This window comes from Oncorhynchus kisutch, linkage group LG15, assembly GCF_002021735.2.
Source record: "Oncorhynchus kisutch isolate 150728-3 linkage group LG15, Okis_V2, whole genome shotgun sequence".
NCBI classification, from domain to species: domain Eukaryota; kingdom Metazoa; phylum Chordata; class Actinopteri; order Salmoniformes; family Salmonidae; genus Oncorhynchus; species Oncorhynchus kisutch.
The window spans coordinates 69419339-69441845 of NC_034188.2; the positions used below are offsets into that span (position 1 = coordinate 69419339).

Sequence of the window (22507 nt, forward strand, 5' to 3'; positions counted from 1 at the left end):
TGTGAGTCACAGCATGTGAGGCGGAGGGGGATACAGTATATAGATTGCTATTCAAATATTTTTCTGGAGACAGTGATGATTGTATGCTTGGCTAGACACCAGGCCTCTCTACCTACTGGGCCATCTGGATGGTCTGTGAGAGCAGTATGGTAGAACAGAACGGCTAGCTTCCCAACGTCAACGTGTGCATATATAGACCAAGATGAGTGGGTATGCATGAGAACGCACATATGCAGACATAAGCACGCATGTTCATGTCTACACACACACACACACACACACACACACACACACACACACACACACACACACACTACAGCGATCCCATCTGGTGCCTTAACTTTGTGACAAGTTGCCATGCTGTGACTGTGTCCTGGTAAAGTCTGTGTACAGTGCTGTCGTAGTACAGGGCTGAAAAGCTGTACTGTAAAGGGATCTGCAAGGTGTTTTTGATGCGTAGTCTGTGACCTCATTTAAACATCAAAAAACGGTTCACCTACTGGTTTAACCTGACCACACACCAACACGCACACACACACACACACACACACACGAAGACATGCACCCACACATGCAGTAGACACATGCAGAATACACATTAAGCTAACAAAGCTTCCCAGCAGACACCTGCTGAAACAGTATCTAAAATCAATTCAAATGTTATTGGTCACATACACGTGGTTAGCAGATGTTATTGCGAGTGTAGCGAGATGCCTGTGCTTCTAGTTCCGACAGTGCAGCAATATCTAACATGTAATCTAACAATTCCACAACAACTACCTAATACACACAAATCTAACCTGACCACACACAAGTCCTCCGTCATCCAGGTTTACCCAGGGTCTTATCCCCCTAAAAATGTCTGTCTTTCTCTAATTGCATTTGATAACAATTTTGTCAAGGCTCTTCTGGCAGCCGACATGCGGTGGTCCCACCAGCAGCTGTGGCTAATTAGCTGCTATCGCTAGCTCTTTTGGCTCTCCCTCTACTGCATCCCCTGGCCCATTCCATCCTAAGTATAAATTATTGGATTGTCGAGGATAGCTAGAGCTGGCAAAGGAGTGAGCGAGAGATTGAGGGTGGTGAGAAAGAGTACGAAGGGAAGAGAGATTGAGGGTGAAATGGTGAATAGGACTCAGATTCCCATTCCTTGATTATGTGTTCACGGCTTTCCAAAGTGTTGTCCTTGGCCATAACAAAAGAGGTTGTTAAGCCAACACAAGGTCACAATAACTCTTCCAATCACTCTAGTCAATGTGTTTCTCTATTGACTCCAGTGAAATTGACTCAATGCACTCTCACCCTGGCTCAATGGTGTGTGATCTTCCAATAGTCTCTGCACTGATACATTCCACTCAGCGTGTGGTTGCCTGCTTCCAGGCATTCTGAGACATTACAATGACCTAAAGGTCATTCACTGACCTTAAATGATTAGTAGAAGTTTAGCTTGTGCTAGAGCTAGTGTTTTGTTGGAGTGGAGAAAACATTAATTTACAAAAGACGAATCAAAAGACGAATCTGCCCAAACACAGTTGGAAACAACATGGCTATATATAAAAACTAGTGTAAACAGCCTTCCAACAACCCAATAAGGATAGTGACTGTAGCCTCTGAGCACAATAACATAAGGTGTCGGAGTGCAGGTGAATTACCCTGATGGAAAATGGTCCGAAAGCAAACAGTTGCCTCACTATGTATCACATTCCAATGATAAAAATGCAATTTCAGAATGGGGGGGGGGGCATGCACTCCTCCCCAGTGAAAGTTACGCCCCTGTAACAAATGGTTAAAATTTGAACCTTCAAGATTCAAATAAAATGGTCTCACATGGGCAAGATGTAGACGGCTCATTTAAGGGAGGGAGATACATCTTGAGCTTTTCTGGGCTAATGGCTCTTCAAAGACTTGGTCCACAGCCACTGGAGAATAGTTATTTTGCTAAGAAATTACTCCACTGGCATATGTTAATCAAATAGCATCAGCTTACGAGCGAATTGTGAGACAGATAGGGTAGAGATAATAAATACCATCAGGAAACATTCCCTTAGATTTGATTGATCTCACATCTGTGCATACGGAAGCTAGCTCCTCTACAATTAGTCAAGTTTACAATTTGCTTGTAACTTTTTGACAGCTTTCAAAAATGCAACTCTTCTCCTGAATATTTACAATTTCTTCAGATGTTGTTTACATTGGGCAATGTCGATCAATAACATGGCAACAGAAACATCTATTTGTGGAATATGGCAATATTAATTTAAGTAGGCCATCTAGTGGAGAGTGGATCTACTACATTAGAGAGACAGCAAAAGTCCTATACTGTAGCTTGCTGTAGCAGAATATCTTAAACACTATAACCCAAAAGAGCGTACATGTATTAGGTACGGCTACAATCCCACATCACTAAATTATGTATGAGAATCATTAGTATGGTGTCTCTCACAGAGATCCTATTCTCCTCAAATCAAATCAAATTTTATTTGTCACATGCACCAAATACAACCGTGCCGTGAAATGCTTACTTACAAAGTGGCAGGCAGCCTAGTGGTTATGGCATTCGGGTCAGTAACCGAGAGGTTGCTGTATCAAATCCCCAAGCTGAAAAGGTACAAATCTGTCATTCTACTCCTGAACAAGGCAGCAAACCCACTGTTCCCCTGTAGGCTGTCATTGTAAACAAGATTTTTTTTTTAACTGACTTGCCTAGTTAAATGAAATGAGAAAAAACAAGCCATTAACCAACAATGGTACTGAGTCAATGTGAGGTGGTACAGGTTAGTTGAGGCAATTATTCTTTATTCTATGGCTACTGTATTCTCCCTCTCCCTCCACGGGACTTATATAGTGGGGCAATATAGCAACATGTTCTTCCCTAGCAAATAGAAGTTACAGCATAGTTATTTGAAAAGAATATGAGATTCTTACGCATGTGACTACACACTGAGTCACGGTGCATCAATCACTTAGGAGTTTGAGTGAAAGATTGTCATTGGACATCACTTTTCACCATCTGAAGGCTGATGGATGATAATAGATAAATGTGGCACATCAGATGTATCTTTACTGTAACTATTCACAAAGACGCTCCTGTCAATACTAACTCTGTATGCATTGATTTTTAACATTTTTAAATTTCACCTTTATTTAACCAGGTAGGTCAGTTGAAAACAAGTTCTCATTTACAACTGCGACCTGGCCAAGATAAAGCAAAGCAGTGTGACAGACAACATCACAGAGTTACATATGGAGTAAACAATAAACAAACCAGTAAGTCAATGACACAGTAGAAAAAAAAGAAAGTCTATATACAGTGTGTGCAAAAGGCATGAGGAGGTAGGCAATAAATTGGCCATAGGAGCGAAAAATTACAATTTAGCAGATTAACACTGGAGTGATAAATGAACAGATTATGATGTGCAAGTAGAGATACTGGTGTGCAAAAGAGCAGAAAAGTAAATAAAATAAAAACAGTATGGGGATGAGGTAGGTAGATTGGGTGGGCTATTTACAGATGGACTATGTACAGCGATCGGTTTGCTGCTCAGATAGCTGATGTTTAAAGTTGGTGAGGGAAATAAAAGTCTCCAACTTCAGCGATTTTGGCCATTTGTTCCAGTCACTGGCAGCATAGAACTGGAAGGAAAGGATGGCCAAATTCGGTGTTGTCTTTGAGGATGATCAGTGAGATATACCTGCTGGAACATGTGCTATGGGTGGGTATAACTCTGGGGATATAACTCTGTCATTTTAACTTAGATGTTCTATGGGAGACTTATGTGGATGGATGGACAGGCATGCTACACTTCAGTGGTAAAGTAGGACGATGTCTGTAGTATCCAACACTGTTTTTTTCCTTCAAGTTCTGTATCACAGGAAGATGGAAAGATAGACACCTGACAAAACCAAATTGACATGACTCTGGGCTAATTTGCTCTGCTGTATCTAACCTTACATTACACTGCTCACTTCTGTCAAGGACGTGTTCCCTATGCTGCAGGTAGAAAGGGATCTGAATAAAAGACACATTAAAGTAGACAGTCTTTTCTGTATCAGACAACAGGTGTTGCAGTACAGTTTGAACATTATGCCAACCATGCTATTGGTGTCATGGGGAGAAGAACCAGAGGTGGATTCATATTTAATCAAGATAGATGATGCAAATGTGCTCGAGTGTTGCATTCTGTATTCACTGGCTTCCTCACTACGCCCACACACACAAGCTCTCGGCACAGCCAAGGTGTGAGGTGTTCAGAGGAAAGTGTTGCAAGGGGAAAGTGTAAAACATGTCACTGGCACCAATAACAACAACTTTGCTTTTGACTTCGTAGTTCTTGCCGCTACCTTCACAGGTCAAACACATCTGAAACTTTTTCTGTTATTATTCTATGTGTTAGATTTAGCTAATTGTAAAAACACTTTATAGCTCAACACTTTCTGTCAGGATAGAAGCTGGATGTGGGCTGGGAGCCAGATGAAATAAAGCAAAGCAAATCGAACCCAAAACTGTGACCCCATTTAAAATCATCAGAGAGTGCCATTTTCAAGTCGCCCTTCATCTCAGATAGCCTGAAAAACCATTGATTTTCTTTCCCGCAATACCTTCATGAACCCTCTTTCTCCAAACCTGCCATTCTCCCCTCCGGATGTGGGAGCTATTAAAAGGCTGAACTCCGGACTCCTCTGAATGACAAACTGCCCTTTCGACAAAATTCTTCATAAATCACCTAAACAATGGCGTGCGCCCCGGTGCCACGCTTGACGGATTGGAGATGGATGACGGGAGCTGCGGGGAAAAGCCAAATGACACACCCCATTAGCTGTGGGGTGTGGTTATTCAAATCGATAAACTGTTCAAATCGATAAGCTGCAATCCTGTCCTGAACAGAGGTCACCCCCCTTGAGGTGGAGGCCACCTCCCTTGAGGTGCAGACATGTCTAATAATGACATCAGTGCTGTCTGTTAACCACACCTCTATTTGGTAACTCTGATGCGTTCTTGACACATCCCCCTCACCTACACATCCACAACAACTAGAGTTAAGCAAGTGACCAATCATGTCCCATCTCAACCTGTCTGGGCTGGATATCTCTGGATATGTGTAATATCAGTGAATAGTATTGACAGCGCCTAATTGATAATCTTGCCTACCATTGAAAGGGGTGCATTCTCTTTAAGGAATTGTATTGTGCTTTAAGTAGTTGATAAATATGCTCAAATGCTGGCACCAATGAATCTCTATAGTAGGAAAATAAATCACTTTCACATTCAAAGTGTGCCATCCTACTGTGCCCAGACCTAAAAACATGGCATCAGGGGGTTACTTTGATGGATGTTTTTTGAGTAATAACTTAGCTTGCTGTGCTACTTCCTCCAGGTCCATGCGCTGCATCCTATCTGGGTGAAGACAAAGCTAATACTGGGGGACGGGCAACAGCGATGTGAGGGATCACTGTGGACGGGCTGACCACGGGGCAGCTGGGCTCATGCCGGGTGTGATATGTACATCTATGACCAGAAGCTCTAGGCTGTAAGTCTCGTGGTCCACATATCACAAAGATGTACCTCTCTGTCTTGTTCTCTCATGTGGGTGTATGTGTATATGTCTTCAAGCTGTTGACCCAACCGGGATGTCCATTCACAGCTTACAATGATTTGGCAAGCGTTGCAGATATTACTGCCCATTTTCTGTGGCTTACTGTCTACATGACAAACAACATTAGCGTGTCTGGGTAGTTGCATTTGCCGCTATTAGTTCAATACAACTTGTTCTCCATTAAAAATGTTTGTCTAGCTATGCATCCTCTTCCGATTCTGCATATAATATTTTGTTAACACTTTAGATACAGTGATACAGTTAATTATGTATGTCCAACATGCCAGCCAGAGTTAATGTATCTGATCCTTGCTCAGAATGGATCATATTTGAAAGGTTGAACTGGCCCATATTGAGTCTGCCTCTCTGGCAAGTTGTAAGGCTCCCAAGCTGGAAAGGAGCCAAGCGATTTCAGTGCAATCAATTTATATTTTATTTTATTTTATCCACACTGCACTTTTCTTGTAACTCACCATCAATACGCATTTCATCTCTCTGGGTGAACAGGCTCGGGGGTAATGGTGAGGGATTCGGGATTCGGCTTAGATATTTAGTGTAATAAAATATCAGCTAAAATCAGCTGGAATGACGGGGTCGAGACAGGCAGTTATTTGCCAGATTCAACACAGAGGAGAGAAAATGGTGGAAACCGGAAACAGAGCAGGAAATTAAATGAAGGATGTCGGAAGGATAGTGAGAAATAGAAAAGCCCTGCCTGGTCCTCCCGACACCGGGCAAACATAGAAGGAGGTTGGGGATGTGAATAACAAATTCATTAAGAATGGAGAAAGATGGGCAAAGAAAAGGAGGCACATCGCCTGGCGTCCAGGGAAAAAGCCAATCACGGCACAGCGAGCTGTGAGCCCCATCCATTATGTGGGGACTGACAAGTTACCAGCAGTCAGGGAGGGAGCTACACTTAATAAATCAAACCTGACAACTCCTCCTCAGCCCCATCTCAACTACAGCTTTCCCACTTCCCTTCCCTTACAGCCGTTAGACTTGACCTTCTTCCCACCAACTCCACCACTGCACACCATCAACAGGCTTCCGCCACAAGTGAGCAACAGCAACCACAGAGAAAGGGAAAGAGAAGGGAGTGAGGGTTCTGATGGAGGGAGAGAAAGCACGCAAGAGAAAGATAATTGAGAGGGAGAGAGAAAAAATAACATTGGCCCTGAATTTACACCAGATTTACTACTATTCTGTACATCTGTGTGGTTTGATCTACGGACACAAGGTATTTGTGTCAAACAGCATCTGCCCCCCTACCAGAGTGTAGTAGCCGGTTCGTTGATGGTTCAACTCGGCAAATGACTCAAACACCACTAATCATCTTTTTACAATCTGTAGTCCAATTACTCCGCATTTAACGCTTAATGAAAGTAAATGACCTGGATACCTCAGTTTTAATTAAAAGATAGTCTGCATGTGCTTCCAACAGTGGAGAGCTTTTCATTAAGTCAAAAATCTTCCACTGGCTGCTCAATTAGTACCTGCCAGGGAGGCAGCAAATAAGCAAGTAATGTGTAAGCATAATTGCTGAGAAGTTAAGAGCCCTTTTCTCTCCTAATAATAACAAAAAGGCCTGGCTGCATGTGTGGTAGGTCGTTTTCACCAATTAACAAGTCCTGTTTATCCTCTTTTTTCTACCTTACACAGGTTGCTTGCTTGTAGTAGATGGAAAGAGGTCTTTGGGGAAAAGCAATTTTAAAAATCGGAGAAACAATTATGAGCGCAGATGTTTAGACTGGAGACCCGTCTAGAATCAATGCTAAACAAAAGCACCTAAAGGTCACACATCAACCTTGGCTTTCCTTCCCACTCTATCCTCAAATTAATGGGTTTCTCCGTGCACGTTCTCTCTGAGATGTCTTGTGTGGATGCCCAGGCTATACAGTATGTGAATGTCAGCGTAAATGAGGCCAGTGTGGTGAGTCGGTTTGGCACAGGTGAGGAAAGCATCAACATGTGAGAGAAAGCGAGCGAAAACTACCTGCCCATCTCCCCCTTGGACACAACAGACCCTCTAGCTGGCAACTCCCCAGCACTGTTGCCACTTTCTCAAACATCAGTTTTTCTCAGACAATTTATCCCCTAGATCTTCTGCTCATACCCTAATTTCTAAAGTGGACAGCGCATATGGAAAGTATTCAGACCCCTTGACTTTTCCACATTTTGTTTTGTTACAACCTTCATTTTTCCCTCATCAATCTAAACACAATACCACATAATGACAAAACAAAAACAGGTTTTGAGAAATGATTGCTAATATATATATAAAAAAGGAAATATTACATTTACATAAGTATTCAGACCCTTACTCAGTACTTTGTTGAAGCACCTTTGGTAGTGATTACAGCCTCGAGTGTTCTTGGGTATGACCAATAACATTTGATTTGAGTTTAAACTAAAAGCTTGGCCCACCTGTATTTGGGGAGTTTCTCACATTCTTCTCTGCAGATCCACTCAAGCTCTGTCAGTGTTGCTGCACAGATATTTTCAGGTCTCTCCAGAGATGTTGGATTGGGTTCAAGTCCGTGTTCTGACTGGCCACTCAAGCACATTCAGAGACTAGTCCCGAAGCTGAGTTAAACCTTCACCCCTCTCTGAAGTCCTGAGTGCTCTGGAGCAGGTTTTCGTCAAGGATCTCTTTACTGTATCTCTCTGTACATCTTTCCCTCAATCGCTCAATATTTAATCCATTTTTGAATAAGGCTGTAACGTAACAAAATGTGGAAAATGGGAAGGGGTCTGAATACTTTCTGAATGCACTGTATGAGCATGTACATCATTGTGGGGTATGGTTTGTAAATGTTTGTAAATGAGAGAAGTGTGTTTGTTCACACACTTGAATTTTCTGTTCTATTCACATTTGAATGCTTTCAGATAATGGAAAGGTTAGTTGTCTTCAAATAGACACCACCACCATATTAAAGGGATGGTTGGAGAGTAGACAGAATTTATGGAAAACCACAAGTTAATTGAAGAAAATATGTTGTTTTCATCATGAAATACTTTTCTTTACCTTCACTGACAAAAGTATTAGAGATACATGTCTTTTTCTGTTAAATGAAAAGAGAGATGTCTATGATTTAAGCTGCTTGCAGAAAGTCATTCCTTTCCTCCCGTTAAACAAACCTAACGCGAGATGTGAGCTCGGTCCTTATCTGGAGGCCTCATTTGATGGATGTGCTGATTAAAAATGTATATCTGGCAGACAAATAATATAAGCAGAGAAGTCTGAACTACGAAAGGTCACAGATTCTCTGAACTCAATGGCTTCCTCGGATTCCCATTTCGAAGCAGTTAAATGATCTTCAGCAAAGAATCTGCTTCATACACCGTGTATACATGGAACGTCCACCCTCTAACAACAAGCTAATTACAACCCTCTAAGTATAATAGAGCCAGCATTTAATTCCTAGCTTTCGGTATAGTGTGGGAGGTGTACAAGTCCTGACAAAGTAGTGCCATGAAAAAGTACTTGCCTCCTTTCTAATTTTCACAAGTTTTTTATTTTGAATGTTAGCAGATCTTCAACCAAAACCTGATATTAGAAAAAGGGAACCTGCATTTGCAAATAAATACAGCCAATCTAATTCCCCTGTCTGAAAAAGTAATGGCCCCCTTACACTCAATAACTGGTTGTGCCACCATTACAGTGGCTTGCGAAAATATTCACTCCCCTTGGAATTTTTCCTATTTTGTTGCCATTACAACCTGGAATTAAAATATATTTTTGGGGGGTTTGTATCATTTGACTTACACAATATGCCTTCCACTTTGAAGTAAAATATTTTCTCTTGTGAAGCAAACAAGAAATAAGGCAAAAAATGTAAAACTTGAGAATGCATAACTATTCACCCCCCCCCCCTCCCCAAGTCAATCCTTTGTAAAAACCACCGTTTTCATCAATTACTGTCACGCCCTGATCTATTTTTGATTTTCTCCACCCACTCCACGTGTTGCTTATTTTCCCCCAGAGTTTTTATCCCTTTGTTTCCTGTCTCTCTGTGCCAGTTCGTCTCGTATGTTTTCAAGTCAACCAGCGGTTTTCTCGTCCTCCTGGTTTTTGCTTTGTCCTTTTTCTAGTCCTCCCGGTTTTGACCCTTGCCTGTTTCTGGACTTTGTACCCGCCTGACTGACCATTCTGCCTACCTTGACCACGATCCTGTCTGTCACTTTGTACCTCCTGGACTCTGATCTGGTTCTGACATTTTTGCCTGTCCACGACCATTCTCTTGCCTACCCCTTTTGGATTAATAAACATTGTAAGACTCCAGCCATCTGCCTCCTGCGTCTGCATTTGGGTTTTGCCTTGTGGCTTGATAATTACAGCTGCAAGTCTCTTGGGGTATGTCTCTGTAAGCTTGCACATCTAGCCACTGGGATTTTTGCCCATTAAATGCAAAACTGCTCTAGCTCCTTCAAGTTGAATGGGTTCCGCTGGTGTACAGCAATCTTTAAGTCATCCAATTCTGACCAGTTTCCCAGTCCCTGCCAATGAAAAGCATCCCCATGGTGTTCTCAGGGTGATGAGAGGTGTTGGGTTTGTGCCAGACATAGTGTTTTCCTTGATGGCCAAAAAGCTCAATTTTGGTCTCATCTGACAAGAGTACCTTCTTCCTTCTTCCATATGTTTGTGGAGTCTCCCACATGCCTTTTGGCGAACACCAAACGTGTTTACTTATTTTTTCTTTAAGCAATGTTTTTTTGGGCCACTCTTCCGTAAAATCCCAGCTTTGGGAGAGTATGGCTTAAAGTGGTACTATGGACAGATACTCCAAACTCCGCTGTGGAGCTTTGCAGCTCCTTCAGGGTTATCTTTGGTCTCTTTGTTGCCTCTCTGATTAATGCCCTCCTTGCCTGGTCCGTGAGTTTTGGTGGGCAGCCCTCTCTTGGTGGATTTAATGGTGCTCCATGGGATGTTCTAAGTTTCTGATATTTTTTTTATAACTCAACCCTGAACTGTACTTCTCCACAACTTTGTTCCTGACCTGTTTGGAGAGCTCCTTGGTCTTCATGGTGCCACTTGCTTAGTGGTGTTGCAGACTCTGGGGCCTTTCAGAACAGGTGTATACTGAGATCATGTGACACTTAGATTGCACACAGACAGACTTTATTTAACTAATTATGTGAAGGTTATTGGTTGCACCAGATCTTATTTAGGGGCTTCATAGCAAAGGGGGTGAATACATATACATGCACCATTTTTTTTGTTTTTATTTTGAAACAAGTAAGTTTTTCACTTCACCAATTTGGACTATTTTGTGTATGTCCATTACATGAAATCCAAATAAAAATCTATTTAAATTCCAGGTTGTAATGCAACAAAATAGGAAAAGGGGGATGAATACTTTTGCAAGGCACTGTAGCTGCAATGACTGGAACCAAACGCTTCCAGTAGTTTCTCATGTCGCTGTGGAGGAATTTTGGCACACTCTTCCATGGAGAACTGCTTTACCTCAGCGATATTTGTGGGGTTGACATTCTCCTGTAGAATTCTCTGATACAGAGCAGAATTCATGGTTCCTTCTATTAAGGCAAGTCATTCAGGTCCTGAGGTAGCAAAGCATCCCCAAACAATCAGACTACCAACGTTGGTATGAGGTTCTTCCTGTGGAATGCAGTGTTTGGTTTTCACCAGACATAATGGGACCCATCTCGTCTAAAAAGTTGAATCAAGTTTGCCAAAAAGCACCCAAATGATCATCAATATTCCTGTAAGAATTTTCTATGGACAGAGGAGTCAAAAGTATAACTTTTTGGACGACATGGGTCACATTATGCCTGGCAAAAACCAAACATTGCATTCAACCGTAAGAACCTTATACCAACGGTCAAGAATGGTGGTGGTAGTGTGATGGTTTGGGGATGCTTTGCTGCTTCAGTATCTGGACTACATACCTTAATAGAAGGAACCATGCATTCTGTTCTGATTCAGAGAATTCTACAGCAGAATGTCAGGCCACCCATCTGTGAGCTGAAGCTGAAGCGCAGCTGGGTCATGAAGCAAGACAACGATCCAAAACACACAATCAAGTACACATGAAAATGGTTAGAAAGCTGAGTTAAAGCAGTTCTCTATGGAAGAGCGTGCCCAAATTCCTCCACAGGGACGTGAGAAGCTGATCAACAGCTACAGGAAGTGTTTGGTTCCAGGCATTGCAGCTAAAGGTGGCACAACTAGTTATTGAGTGCAAGGGGGCAATTTACACACCTCTTTGATTCAGAGGGGTTGGGTTAAATGCAGAAGACACATTTCAGAATACATTCACTTGGACAACTGACTAGGTATCTCCCTAATCTTATCTTATTATTATACTTTTTCACATAGGGGCATAGGGTGTTGCATGACTTTGTTTGTGAAATAACTGAAAAAAGTATGTAATTGTTGTGTTATTTATTCACTTAGGTTCCCTTTATCTAATATTAGGTTTTGTTTGAAAATCTGAAAACATTCAGTGTAAAGAATTTGCAAAAGTAGAGAAAATTTGAAAGGGGGAAAATACTTTTTCACACCACTGTATATACATCAACAGTATACTGATACACTGCACACAGCACTGTATATACATCAACAGTATACTGATACACTGCACACACCACTGTATATACATCAACAGTATACTGATACACTGCACACACCACTGTATATACATCAACAGTATACTGATACACTGCACACACCACTGTATATTCATCAACAGTATACTGATACACTGCACACATCACTGTATATTCATCAACAGTATACTGATACACTGCACACACCACTGTATATACATCAACAGTATACTGATACACTGCACACACCACTGTATATACATCAACAGTATACTGATACACTGCACACAGCACTGTATATACATCAACAGTATACTGATACACTGCACACAGCACTGTATATACATCAACAGTATACTGATACACTGCACACAGCACTGTATATACATCAACAGTATACTGATACACTGCACACAGCACTGTATAGACATCAACAGTATACTGATACACTGCACACACCACTGTATATCAATATACCCTCTTGAGGAATTCTACGATATGATGCTGCTATAGAAAACGAATTCCAACCGCATAGACTTTTCGAATGTGATGGAACTTCTTAACGTGTATGACATTAGGTTTCTTCCCTGGCTTAGGTAATTGGTGTGCCTGTCCCTGGAGAGAAGGGGCTCTCAGGGACGGGGTAACGGTTGAGCGGCAGCAGGTATGCATTCCAAGAGACTGCTTGATGAGGTCCCATGAGCTCTGTGCATCTGCTGGGTCTGATAAGCCAACCTATTGGGCTACTAGGGGAGAAAAATGTCCCCTTGCTTCCCTATTTCCAATTCAGCTGGAGAGAGAACTTTTCTCAGAGTAATACATGGAAATCCAAAGACGAGCAACCCAAGTTCCCGGTGCTAGAGCCTCGCGGAGCAGAGGGGGAAATGTTCATATAAGACAGGGTAGAAAAGAAGACCGGGCCGTTTTAATCCCACACAACTCTCCCCTTCAGGAAATTTGAGGATTTCCTCTGAATTTAAGTCCAGGAATTATCCCTGAGCAAAAGCTGTGGTAAAGAAATGTTAAATCCAGGATAAACTCTCCCAACACTAAAGTGCTGTTACATGTCAACAGAGCAACTTTATTTTCATGTCTTAGAGTACGAGTACAGTATATACCTATGATTTCAAATCAGTATTTCTTCAGAAAGAGTAAACAATATATCTGTCTGCTTTGCGTTGCCCCCTCCAGATACCCATTGACCGACAGAAAGCTTGGCCCCAGTACCTCACACAGCCATCCAGGACTTCTATACCGGGCAGTGTCCTAGGAAGGCCCTAAAAATTGTCAAAGACTCCAGCCATGCTAGTCATAGATTGTTCTCTCTTGCTACCGTACGGCAAGCGGTACCAGAGCACCAAGTCTAGGTCCAAGAGGCTTCTAAACAGCTTCTACCCCAAAGCTATAAGAGTCCTGAACATCTAATTAATTGGCTACCCAGACTATATGCATATCCCCCCCCCCCCTTTACACTGCTGCTATTCTCTGTTATTATCTATGCATAGTCACTTTAATAACTCTACCTACATGTACATACTATCTCAATTATCTCAACTAACCTGTGCCCCCACACATTGACTCTGTACCGGTACCCTCTGTATATAGCCTCGCTATTGTTATTTTACTGCTGCTCTTTAATTATTTGTTACTTTTATTTCTTATTTTAATTTTTTAGGCATTTTTTATAAAATGCATTGTTGGTTAAGGGCTTGTAAGTAAGCATTTCACTGTTGTATTCAGCACGTGACAAATACAATTTGATTTGATTTGATGTCTGACATGAACAAGGCATAGCCATCCGGAATGACAGCAGCTCTCTCTCTCTCTCTCTCATGCATTATAAAGACAGATAGGAAAAACACGTTTCTCAACAGCTAGTGCAGCAGAACTACAAACAGCCGTTCAGCTATAACAACACCAACAACTACAACGGGGAAAGCCCTGATAGGGGTTTGTTGGTGACGTGTTTATCTACAAGCACACAGCCCACCCAGCAAAAGCCCAGAAAAACTCCTAAGGCTTTCTTCTTTGTAAAGCCCCCTATATGTCTGTGCCAATTAGCCTCTCGCTTCCAGTCATGGCTGTTAAGGAGGCCTGTTATTATAGAATGCTGTTGTGTTTGGTATACCACACTGAGGCACACTGAGGCCAGCCAGCCAGGCCCTCTGGGTGTGGAGGGTGTGTTTAGGCTAGAGGAACCACCAGTGGAGCTGTTTAGCCCAGTGTTTATATGGTGGAGGCATGTAAGTGTGGCTTACTAGGAGAGCATGGATCTGTTAGACATATAAACCCACAATGCCCAGAGTCTGAGAGGACACACCAGTGTCTGGACACGCACACGCACACACATACGCGCTAAAGTACTGCTTAGCGCGTGTGTGTGTGTTTGGATGTTTGGAGCCATGTCTCAAATATTTCTAAGGAAAATGATGATCACTGAGGAGGAGTAAGGATCGGACCAAAACGCAGCGTGGTAAGTGTCCATATTGATTTATTCAAAAAACACAACTGAACACTGGAACAAAATAATAAATGTGAAACATACAAAACCGAAACAGTACCGTGTGAACCAAACACTCACACGGAAACTAACCAAAAGTGAAACCCAGGCTACCTAAGTATGATTATAAATCAGAGACAACTAATGACACATGCCTCTGAGAACCATACTAGGCCAAACACAAAAACCAACATAGAAAGACAAACATAGACTGCCCACCCCAACTCACGCCCTGACCATACTAAAACAAAGAATAAAATAACAGAACTATGGTCAGAACGTGACAATCGCTGAGGGTGTTCTTTACACCAAACAAACACACCAGTCTCTGATACTGTATGTTTTTGCTTGTGTCTCTACTTTTATCCTAGGTATCCAGCTGTGTCTGTTTGACAGTTAGGCAACACAAAAGCTCAATAATAATCAATCACATTCACAATAATGCTCAAAACTAACAACAAGAATGGACAAGAATGGACTCAAAATATAGAATATGGCCTATCTAAGATATAGCAGTCGAACAGAGACATGCCCAGCGGCCTTTGCAGCTGGCCAGAGTTATTTTCTTTGTGCTTGGAACTATCTCTCAAAGGAGCATACATAATTCTGCAGTGAGAGTGCAGATCTCTCTGGTCCAGATATGGATGAGTGGGGCCGGGGAAATTACTCACGTCGAGGCGAGTTGTTCTTCTCCCTCCCATGCTACCAAGTTCTGCCGAGACTACTTTCCACAGCTTTATTCAAGGTCAAACAACCCATCTGCGAAAACAGTGGTAATCTACAGCAAAATAACATCATACACCCCTGTGCATCACTTACGTTCAAGGACAATGGTCCTGTTTCCTTTCCAATGTCACTTCTCCAGTTCTCAGGTAGTACGTAACAGAGAGATTATGTGTTAGAATGCTCTGCCGTGTAGTGGTATGTATGAGAATTGTCTCTCTATCTTGGCTACTTTGTCTAAGGACAATATCCCCCCCTTTCTATGCACAGAGTACCCTTCTCTCGTTCCTTCTCAGACGTCTGGTGAAATTTAAACATGGCTGCCATGATTCTGCATGAACACCTGGGCAATCGTAAATCCACCTAACCTGTAGAGCCAACAGAGATTCTGGGGGACAATTTCCACCCTCTCCACTGCAGCCTTGACCCCTTTGTCACCAATCCGTCATGGACGTGACTGACAGCTTCGCCAGATCCCTTATCCTTCTTTAATCAAGGTGTCACTCAGCATCACCTAAACATAAAACCGGTGAGGAGGACGGGGCATTTGTCTTGGCATTAGCTCATAGGAAACATAGATGGGCTTTGCTTGAGAAGCAGATTCATCAAAAATGATAAAGTGGCGTTTTGAGAGAGAGAGAGAGAGAGAGAGAGAGAGAGAGAGAGAGAGAGAGAGAGAGAGAGAGAGAGAGAGAGAGAGAGAGAGAGAGAGAGAGAGAGAGAGAGAGAGAGAGAGAGAGAGAGAGAGAGAGAGAGAGAGAGAGAGAGAGAGAGAGAGAGAGAGAGAGAGAGAGAGAGAGAGAGAGAGAGAGAGAGAGAGAGAGAGAGAGAGAGAGAGAGAGAGAGAGAGAGAGAGAGAGAGAGAGAGAGAGAGAGAGAGAGAGAGAGAGAGAGAGAGAGAGAGAGAGAGAGAGAGAGAGAGAGAGAGAGAGAGAGAGAGAGGAGAGAGAGAGAGAGAGAGAGAGAGAGAGAGAGAGAGAGAGAGAGAGAGAGAGAGAGAGAGAGAGAGAGAGAGAGAGAGAGAGAGAGAGAGAGGAGAGAGAGAGAGAGAGAGAGAGAGAGAGAGAGAGAGAGAGAAGAGAGAGAGAGAGAGAGAGAGAGAGAGAGAGAGAGAGAGAGAGAGAGAGAGAGAGAGAGAGAGAGAGAGAGAGAGAGATGAGAGAGAGAGAGAGAGAGGAGAGAGAGAGAGAGAGAGAGAGAGAGAGAGAGAGAGAGAGAGAGAGAGAGAGAGAGAGAGAATATAAAATAATAAGTCCGCTGACCTTTGGTGCATTGCGGGAGTGAGTTCTTCCTCCAAAAGGCATAGGGGCGCTCAGTGTGTATGAGCGTGCGTGGAACCTTGAAACTCAAAGGCTTGTGTTTTGTGGGATAACCGATCAATAGCTGTGAAGGAATGTGTCCAGGGATTTCACAGTAAACACAGCCTATGCTCTCAGTCAGCACCCCATACAGTGTATTGATGATGCCTGCAGCTTTATCATGTGCTAAAATACCATCAGTAAAAGCCAATTCTTTACATATTTCCCATTGTGTATACAGTGCCTTCAGAAAGTGTCCATACCCCTTGACTTTTTCCACATTTTGTTTTGAATTTAAAATGGATAAAACTGAGATTTGTGTCACTGGCCTACACACAATATCCCATAATGTCAAAGTGGAATGATGTTTTTCTAAATGTTTACAAAAAAATAAAAAGCTGAAATGTATTGAGTCAATAAGTAATCAACCCTTTGTTATGGCAAGCCTAAATAACTTCAAAAGTACAAATGTGATTAACAAGTCATATAAATTGAACTTGCAATAATAGTGTTTACCATTGATTTTGGAATGTCTACCTCATCTCTATACCTCACTCATACAATTATCATAAAGGTCCCTCAGTCAAGCAGTGAATTTCAAACACAGATTCAACCACAAAGACCACAGAGGTTTTCCAATGCCTCGCAAAGAAGGTAACCTATTGGTAGATGGATATGGATAAATAAAAAGGCAGACATTGAATGTCCCTTTGAGCATGATGAAGTTATTAATTACACTTTGAATGGTGTATCAATACACCCAGTCACTACAAAGATACAGGCGTCCTTCCTAACTCAGTTGTCAGAGAGGAAGGAAACCACTAAGGGATTTCACCATGAGGCCAATTGTGACTTTAAAACAGTTCCAAAATCTATTAATGGCTGTGATATGGGAAAACTGAAGACGCATCAACAACATTGCAGTTACTCCACAATACTAACCTAAAAGACTGAAAAGAATGAATAAGTATATTCCAAAACATGCATATTGTTTGCAATTGGGCAAAAGAATTGACAAAGAAATTAACTTTCTGTCCTGAATACAAAGTGCTATATTTTAGCGAAATTCGACACAAGACATCAATGAGTACCACTCTTCATATTTTCAAGCATAATGGTGGATGCATCATGTTATGGGTATGCTTGTCATTGATAAGAATTAGGATGCTTTTTATGATAAAAAGAAATGGAATAGAGCGAAGCACATGCAAAATTCTAGAAGAAATCCTGGTTCAGTCTACTTTCCAACAGCCACTGGGAGATAATTTCATCTTTCAGCAGGACAATAACCTAAAACACAAGGCCAAATATACACTGGAGTTTCTTACCAAGACAACATTGAATTTTCCTGAGTGGCCTAGTTGAAATTTTGACTTAAATTGTCTTGAAAATCTATGACAGGATTTGAAAATGGCTGACTAGCAAAGATCAACAACCAACTTGACAGAGCTTGAAGAATTTTTAAAATAATAATGTGCAAATATTGTACAATCCAGGTGTGCAAAGCTCTTAGAGACCTACCCAGAAATACTCACAGCTGTAATCACTTCCAAAGGGGATTCTAGCATGTCTTGACTCAAATGTTAGAATTGTTCTTCTACTTTCACATTACAGAGTATTTTGTGTAGATCGTTGACCAAAAATTACAATTAAATCTACTTTAACACACTTGATAAGTAAAAGTCAACTAACCATATCAAAAGTAAATACAAAATATCATGGCTTTAATTCCAAGGATTACAATATGAATACATAACCAAGTGGGTAAGGACAAATCTCATATATTCTTCAGAAAAGTTTTTAATAGTTGACTGATTTGGTCATTCAGGTGCTGGTAAAATCATCATGGTACAGTAGCTAAACCTTGCGTCTCACAGGAGTAGCAGTAAACCTCCTGAGAAAGAGAATGAGATTTGCCGGGCTAACTCCTGCTGTCTCTACACCAGCCCTCGCAGGCCAAAAGGTCATTAAAAGCAGAGAAGTGGTCATGTGGAAAACTGGATTGGATGGTTCCGCTGTTACACAGCACCCACTGCTGTCACACCTCTGAAGGCTTAGCTAGCTAGTTGCTTCCTGTTTCTCTATTTCTGATGCACTGGCTCAGACATCAACATATAGCTTCTTCAAGTCTCCTCCCCTCAGTCATCTTGGATAAAGAGGGGCACAGCTTTAGTTATGCCTCCAGCCAAACTGGAGTAAATTCTTTGACTCATCTTATCACTCACTCATTCACATGAACATCGCCAACTCCCCCATGTAATAAGAAGAGATTTGTGACAATTATAGGGAGCTGTGTGTGTTGTCCCAGGTGCATTAGGCTGGTGCTACTGTAGTTCTGGTCCAGGTTGAAGATCGGCGTGCCACTTAAAAAGCTTTGTGGTATCCAGGGACAACCTCGTCTTTAATCAGAGGGCACATCCCGCAATGACAGTGAGCAGGAACCAGGGAGGCTGCCACACTCTCTCTCTCCCTCCTTCCCTCTCATGCCAGACACTAAGTCTTGTCAAGGGAGAGAAGAAAGATGGACGAGTGTCAAGGACTATATATATATTTTTTTAACTGTTCAACAAATCTGAACACCATTCGTCTGCCACCGAAAATATCCCTTTCCCATGCTTTGACCTGACAGACTGAATAATGAAGTTGATTGTGCACTTAGTTAACATTGTGCACTTAGTTAACACAGACAGAGAGAGAGAGAGAGAGAGAGAGCGAGAGAGAGAGGTGTCTCCACCAGTCCAGTCCCGCCATGGACTCCCTCCAATCGCACATCTGTAAACAGTGCAGCCACGACCTAACAATCTGAAAACCACTGTATGCACTTTCTCATACCCTTCCAGAGTCTTCAAGGATGTGTCCTCCCATTTACTGGCCGGCCTCAACTACCCGAGGGATCTGAGACCAAGTAATCATTAAAAACTATATTTCATCCGGCTCACTCCGCCATGTAATACTCACCTTTGACTGTAATAATCTAAGTAGCCGCTAATTGATTACCTGCTGGGGCTAAAAGGACTGGAAAGGTCAAGGTACAGCACCCCGCAAAAGACAAACAGCGTGGGTCATGATGAAAGGTCACAGCCTTACCTTTTAGATGAGGCAGTGGGAGGATGAGCTAACTGGATACCCAGGGGAGAACACAGCTTGAATAATTTTGGGACAGACGGTAATGCTTCCTAAATATAAGTAGTCAAGCTGTGCTCACTGGCACAGGATGATGACCCAGTCCTGACACAATGGAGGAATTCAGGTCAGGTGGATCTGTTCTGGAGCATTGCCCCAGACTTAGCACACCAACAGGAGATGTGCAATTGTGGAGCTATCATCACAACTGACAAGGACCACCAGGGATAACTGCTCTAATGGGTGACTAACTCCATCAGGTTTATCTGTATGTGCAAACTATGCTTGAGTATCTGGCCGGTATACAGGTATGTGATGTATGAGTCTCAGCTCAACACAGAAAACTTTTCTGAAATCTCTTGGCAGTGCTTTACAAAGTGAAACCCCTCTTCCCGACTGTATTACCTCACTGCGTAGCTCCCTTCACAGGAAGTCTTCCCCATGGGAGGGACTCTCTGCATTTCACATTTCACAGGATACAAGTCAATTACTAACTATTAAATACTGCAAATGCATTTCAGAGGGAGTCACAGGCACTTCTGTCAGATTAATTAGCTGTAGCTGCGTTTTTGCTACTTGTAGGTTACACCCAGAGATATGTCTCAGTTCATTACACCAGCCTGTGTGTTTGTCAATTAAGAACCTCCCAACACACACACACACACACACACACACACACCTCTCAGGACTGGGCGTCTCAGGCTCTGCACACTATTGGATTGCATCATACCTGGCAGGTGAAGTAGAGAGGATCTGTGTCTGCACCACGTACTTTCACTACTGAGGTTCCCTCAGGGCTCGGTATAGGCTTGGTTTTATGACCTCTCCTCTTCTTTCTTTACACCAAGTCATTTGGCTCTGTCATATCCTCACATGGTCTTTCCTATCATTGCAATGCAGATGACACACAACTACTTTTCTCCTTCCCCCCTTCAGACACCCAGGTGGCGACACGCATCTCTGCATGCCAGGCAGATATCTCAGATTGGATGTCAGCCCACTACTTCAATGTCAACTTCGACAAAACGGAGCTGCTCTTCGTCCCGGGGAAGGCCTGTCCACTCAAAGACCTCTCCATCATGGTTGGCAATGCCAAAGTGTCGCCCACCCAGTGCAAAGAACCTTGCCGTGACCCTGGACAACACCCTGTCATTCTCTGAAAACATCAAAGCAGTACTCTACGGATGCTGTAGAGCATGAACCTACCTCACACAGGAAGTGGATCAGGTCCTAATCCAGGCATTTGTCATCTCCCATCTGAACTACTGGAACACGCTGATGGCAACTAATCCAGAACGCTGCAGCCTGTCTGGCTTTCAATCTTCCCAAATTCTCCCATGTCAACCCGCTCCTCCACACACTCCACTGGCTTCCAGTCGAAGCTCATTTCCACTACAAGAGGAACTGCCCCTCCCTACCTTCAGGCTATGCTCAAACTCTCCACCCCAACCCGAGCACTCCGTAGTCTCTTGGCCCTCCCACCCCATCCCAGCTCCCGCTCAGCCAAGACCAAGGTCTTCTCTTTCCTGACACATCCCATTGGTGGAACCAGATTCCCCCTGATGCTAGGAAAGCAGAGTTCCTGCCCATCTTCCAAAAGCACCTGAAACCCGAGGTCATCATGTACATATTCCAAAACCATGTAATCCGAAGACAAAAAAAAACTTTAACTGTAAACGTTACTAGCTAAAATATTGTAATCCGATTACAGATACATTTGAAAAACTAGATGTTGACTTCTTGGATGACTTTTCAAATCAAAAAGGATGTTTGGGAAAATGTACATTTATGACACCATTCTGTTTTCTCAAAGACATTTAATTCAGCATTGAAAAAAGGCACAAGTTGAAGTCAGAAACAACTGTTTTGACACACCAATTGTGTTTGATGGTTCTTTTTTTAACCTTTATTTAAATAGGCATGTCAGTTAAGAACAAATTCTTATTTACGATGACAGCTTACCGGGGAACAGTGAGTTAACTGCCTTATTCAGGGGTGGAATGACAGATTATTTCCTTGTCAGCTCGGGGATTCAATGTAGCAACCTTTTGGTTACTGGCTCAACACTCTCACCACTAGGCTACATGCCTTCTAAGGGGAAAGTATTCCAAAAGTAATCAGATTACATTGCCGAGTTTGAGCAATCCAAAAGTTACATTACTGATTACAATTTTTGGCAGGTAATTAGTAACTGTAATGGATTACATTTAGAACTAACCAAACCTGCACATATGCGCGCACACACACACACACACACACACACACACAGATATGTGCTCGCAAACTTACACACACACACAGTCGCACGCTTGTATGCACCAGCATCCTACCGGCATCAATTTGATAATAATTTCCCTTTCATATAGTCAACAGACAGTAGCCTCTGTGATTTTACAGCTGAAAAGGTATTTTATAAAAATACACAGCGGGTTCCATTTGTCAGTGGAGGACTCTCTTTTTGGCCTTTATTCTCAGCTCCCAAAACACTATGAAGTGAAATGGTGGCGACAGCTACATCCTCGCCTGAACAGGCCAGACATCGCCTGCTAACACAGGAAGAAACTAACAAGACTAATGTACACTTCAAGGGAAAAGAAAAGGTTGAATAATTAAAAGTCTCTCGCTAGGACTACGTGTCAAAAGAACCTGACGATCACATCGCATCGCATTCACTTTTCCACTTGGTGTGTCTGCTCTGT

At 42.4% G+C, this 22507-nt stretch overlaps 1 protein-coding gene across 3 annotated transcripts in view; it reads right to left on the minus strand.

Annotated features, from left to right (window-relative positions):
• The window catches only part of LOC109905794 (kin of IRRE-like protein 3), a 212221-nt gene that overhangs the window by 142633 nt on the left and 47081 nt on the right, over positions 1 to 22507 (minus strand). The gene's annotated exons all lie outside the window — the stretch shown is intronic.